Genomic DNA, 5,000 nt, shown 5'->3' with positions numbered 1-5,000 from the left:
CATCAGCAGTGGCCGCACCAGCAAAATGGGCAGCAGCAGCAGCAGCGGATGGGCATTCATCAGCAGGAGAAGCGGCGTCCGCGACAAAACGCCCGGATGAAATCGTCGTTGTGCCCGGGAGTGTCCTTCAAGGAAATGTATGTGAGGATACGGACCAACCCGCGGATTGCCGATTTCCAGCGGCAAATTGGGGTTGGCAGAAGAACGCCGAGGGACCACCTCCTGCTGCCTTTGTCCCGCGACGTCGATAGCGCGGCGCTGAAGGACATCATCCAGGAGATCATCGGGGAGAGTGGATCGGTAACCGTCAGAACAGAGATGGCTGAGGTCGTCCTGACTGGAATCGACAACATGATCGACGAGGAGGCGATCAAAAAGGCGCTCATGACCACTCTTGGAAAGCAGTCATTGGTGGCCACCGTGAACCTTTGGGAGCGCCGAGACATGACGAAGCGGGCTCGCGTGCGCCTCCCACGAGCAGAAGCGGAACTCGTCAAAGATCGTCGACTGGAGCTGGGCTACACGTATTGTTCGGTATGAAGCCCCAAAAGTATCGGGTCAGCTGACTCGCTGCTTCCGGTGTCTGGAGCGGGGACACATCGCCGCGACGTGCACGAGTGAGGATCGGTCAAGCGTTGTCTACGGTGTGGTGACCAAACTCACAAGGCGTCGGGTTGCACCAACGAGATCAAGTGCATGCTGTGTGGCGGTGCCCACCGTATTGGTGCCGCAGCCTGCGGTGGACAACCCTCGAACTGAAATGGAAGTGCTACAGATCAACGTCAATCGCAGTAGGAGCGCGCAAGACCTGGCGCTCAACACGATGCGGATGGAGCGGGTGGATGTCTGTCTGATGGTGGAGCTGCACAGTGTCCCCAGGAACAATGGGAACTGGGTGGCCGACAGGGACAGGAAGGTGGCCATCATAGCCAGCAGCGAAACGTACCCGGTTCAGCAAGTGGTCTCTGTGACGCAGTCTGGGATCGCGGCTGCCCGGATAAATGGTGTGCTCTTCATATGTTGCTACGTGTCGCCCTCAGCGGGCGTCTCTGAGTTCGAGGAGGTAATGCAGCGCATCGATGTGCTGGCGAGAGGTCACCCGCGCGTCGTCTTTGCGGGGATCTCAATGCGTGGCACACTGTTTGGGAAGTGGCCGCATCAACGCAAAGGGAGGCTGCGGTCCAGCTTGTCGACAGCTTGGGGCTGGAGGTGTTAAACACCGGCACCGCCCCAACCTTCCTAGGCAACGGAGTGGCTCGCCCGAGCGTGGTGGACGTTGCCTTCGCCAGCCGCAGCATCGCCGGAGTTAACACCATTCCGGAGCATCGGTGGAGGATTATGAGCAGATACTCGTACAGTGACCACGTGTACATTCGGTTTGCTGTAGGGGAGCTGTTCCAGCGGTCAGCGGCAGATAGTCGTCGACAGGAGGGTCCTTCCACGCGAGAAAGCGGCACGAGATGGCGTAGCCGTCAGTTCGATGCCGAGCTTTTCGGTGTAGCGCTCGACGTAGCTTCGTTCGCAGAGCGGGTTACAAATGCCGAAAGCCTGGAGAAAGTCATGACGGAAGCTTGTGACGCAGCCATGGCGCGAGTGTTCCCTTCACAAGGTCACTCGGGACGACCTGCGTATTGGTGGACGCCAGCAATCGAGGTCCTGTGTGAGAACTGCCGCCTCGCTAAGGAACGCCTTGAAACTGCCATCGACGAGGAAGAGCAAATCGCCGCAGCCAGCGACCTTCTCCAGGTGCGTACCGCCCTGGATTCAGCCATCACCACCAGCAAGAAGGAGCACTTCGATGAAATGCTGGGGCCTCGCGGAAGACGAGACGGGACAATGGTACCGCAACGTACTAAGCCGCCTTCGTGGAAGCTGGACGGCGAGAGCGCGATTCATCGGTGCTAGAGGGTATCGTTTCCACTCTGTTCCCCAGCATCCTCCGGTTGACTGGCCAGCGTCACCAGGCCAAGTCCTGGAGAGGGGAAGGAGGAACCAGTTCGGGACGTTAATGAACAGGAGCTGTTGGACATCGCGAGCTCGCTGAATCCGAGGAAGGCTCCAGGACTGGATGGTGTGCCAAACGCTGCTTTGACGGCCGCCATCCGGAAGCATACGGACATCTTCAAGAAGTTGTTCCAGGAATGCTTGGACAACGAGCGGTTCCCGGATGAGTGGAAGAAGCAGAAACTGGCCCTGATCCCCAAGCCGGGCAAGCCACCGGGGCTCGCTTCATCCTTCCGCCCGATTCTGCTGCTGAACAACCCGGGCAAAGCGTACGAGCGGTTGCTGCTGTCGCGAATAAATGATGTCATCGAGGCTCCTGAATCACCGAGGTTGGCAGAAAACCAGTACGGGTTCAGGAGGGGCCGTTCGACAGTGCAGGCGATTCAGCTGGTGGTGGATGCAGGCCGTCACGCGATGTCATTTGGCCGCACCAACAACAGGGACAAACGCTGCCTTCTAGTAGTGGCGCTGGATGTGCGTAATGCATTTAACACTGCCAGCTGGCAGTGCATCGCTACGGCGCTGGAGGACAAAGGCGTGCCGAGGCAGCTCCGCAACATCCTGAGAGACTACTTCGAAAACAGGGAGCTCGTCTATGACACCGCAGACGGGCCCGTTACACGCCAGTGACTGCAGGTGTTCCACAGGGGTCCATTCTGGGCCCGACCCTGTGGAACATCATGTACGACGGCGTGTTGCGGAATCGAGCTTCCTGAAGGGGCTAGCGTCATCGGCTATGCGGATGACATAGTGGTCATGGCACGGGGTTGCACACCAGAGGAGGCGGCATCGGTGGCTGAACAGGCAGTGGACGCGATTGCGGCTTGGATGGAGGACCATCACCTGCAGCTCGCTCCGGAGAAGACGGAGGAGTAATGATCTCCAGTCTGCGAAGAGGTCAACTGAGGGTGCCGTTCCGCGTCGGGGACACCATCATACACAGCAAACAGTCGATCCGGTATCTGGGGGTCCAGATCCATGACCACCTGTCGTGGAAGCCGCACGTGGAGCTGTCGACGGCTAAAGCCCTCCGCGTGGTAGGTGTGGTCACCGCAGTAATGAGGAACCACAGTGGGCCCCAGGTGGCCAAGCGTCGGCTGTTGGCGGCAGTGGCGGAGTCGATCATCCGGTATGCTGCCCCGTGTGGTCAGGCGACGGATCTGCAGTGGTGCCAGAAGCTGGCCCAGGTGCAGCTGGCCCCTGGCTCGTGTGTCACCAGCTCGTTCGTGTCGGTGGCATATGAGACCGGAGTTGCACTGGCAGGCCTTGTGCCGTTCAGGCTGCTGGTACGGGAGGACGCAAGGTGCCATCGGAGGCTCCTAGCTGCCCCGGGCGCCAGCCGGGACATCCGGCTGGAAGAGAGGCAGGGGACTCTCCAGGAGTGGCAGCGAGCGTGGGATGCGGCGGCCGCAGCCCAACGGCCAGTCGGTATGCGGTCTGGGCCCACCGAATGATCCCGGACCTGCACTTGTGGATGAGTAGGCGACATGAGAGGTTGATTTCCACCTCTCACAGGTATTAACCGGACACGGATATTTCCGGGAATACCTCCATGTCTGCGGTTTTGCCCCATCGGCGGAATGTCCACGGTGCCCGGGTCGGTTGAATCGGTGGCGCACGTGCTGTTCCAGTGCGAGGTCTTCCACGAGATCCGGGTGGAGCTGTTGGGCTACGGCACCAGCGACCCAGTGAACGAGGACAATCTCGGCATGAAGCTGCTGGAGAGCCCCGAGCGGTGGAACAGCATCCAGGAAGCTGCACGCAAAATCACGAAGGTGTTGCAACAGCTTTGGCGTGAGGACGAGCTGCAGCTCAACCTCCAGGCACACCTTGCAGCACTACCGACGAGACCAGCAGCGGTAGACGCCAGTCCGCTGGATGGAGAGCACAGGTGTCGGTTGATGGGGTGGCTGAACTCTTTCGTTCCAACCGAGGTCGAGCCAGACGGACCAGAAGAGGTCGCCGGAGGGCGGAGGAACGGGCGGAAGTGCGCCTTGCATCCGCAATGGCAGCAGCCGAACGAGAACAGTGAGGACTCCATCCTGATGGCAGCGGTGCGGGCGGAGGAAGCAGGAGAAGCACCACCACCCATCCCCATGGGAAGACGCGGACTGCCTCCATCTCCGAGGATGGTAAGAGCGCGGCACGAACGAGACTGTATCTCCAACGTCTCTACCGTCAACGCGCCAGGGAAGGGACTCTACCACCAGTCCCACACGGTAGAAACCGGAGGAGCAGGTCGGCCCCTTCGGAAGCCGATACCATCCGACGGCGGATGAGAAGGCGTGAAATGGGCAGCTACGCCGAGTAGCGCGAAGGGTGCCGTCCAATCAGGGAGGTACGTGAGGCGCTATCCGCCGACGGCCTGGCAAAACCATCACTGAAGCAACCTCCGGCAATTAAGAGGATGATGGGAGTAGGAAGTGCATGGGACAGCAAAAAAAAAGTACGGCAGAAGAAAAATAAACAAAAATGCGTTGGGGTATTAATTTCCGTAAGGTGGAAAAAAAAAAGGAGCAAGTAAATAAATACCAATAAAGGCGATGTCACAAGTGACACACATGCACTCCATAAGTTCCAAAACCCCCGCTAAGCTGACAGGTCCAGGAGCAGGGTGGGGATTTAACGTTAAGTTTATCTGACAAATAAATGCTTAAGCATTAAAAAAAAAAAAGAAGTGGACTTGCGGCTTAATTTGACTCAGCACGGAAAACTTACCAGGTCGAACTTATTGAGGTAAAGTCAGATGGATAGCTCTTTCTCAAACTTAAAGGGTATTGGTGCATGGCCGTTCTTAGTTCGTGGAATGATTTGTCTGGTTAATTCCGATAACGAACGCAGTAGTCAAGCTAACTAGAACGCTGTCAGTAGTGTGCCTCAGGCGCACCTGACGTTAAAGTGGGCGGTGTCTCACGGTGCCGTCACTTAGTTTCTGCCCTGCTTAGCGGGACAACTTGTGTTTAGCAAGATAAAGATTGAGCGATAACAGGTCCGTG

The sequence above is a fragment of the Anopheles arabiensis genome, assembly GCF_016920715.1.
Source record: "Anopheles arabiensis isolate DONGOLA chromosome X unlocalized genomic scaffold, AaraD3 X_pericentromeric_contig0022, whole genome shotgun sequence".
NCBI lineage: Eukaryota > Metazoa > Arthropoda > Insecta > Diptera > Culicidae > Anopheles > Anopheles arabiensis.
Note: the sequence above shows the minus strand (reverse complement) of the source record.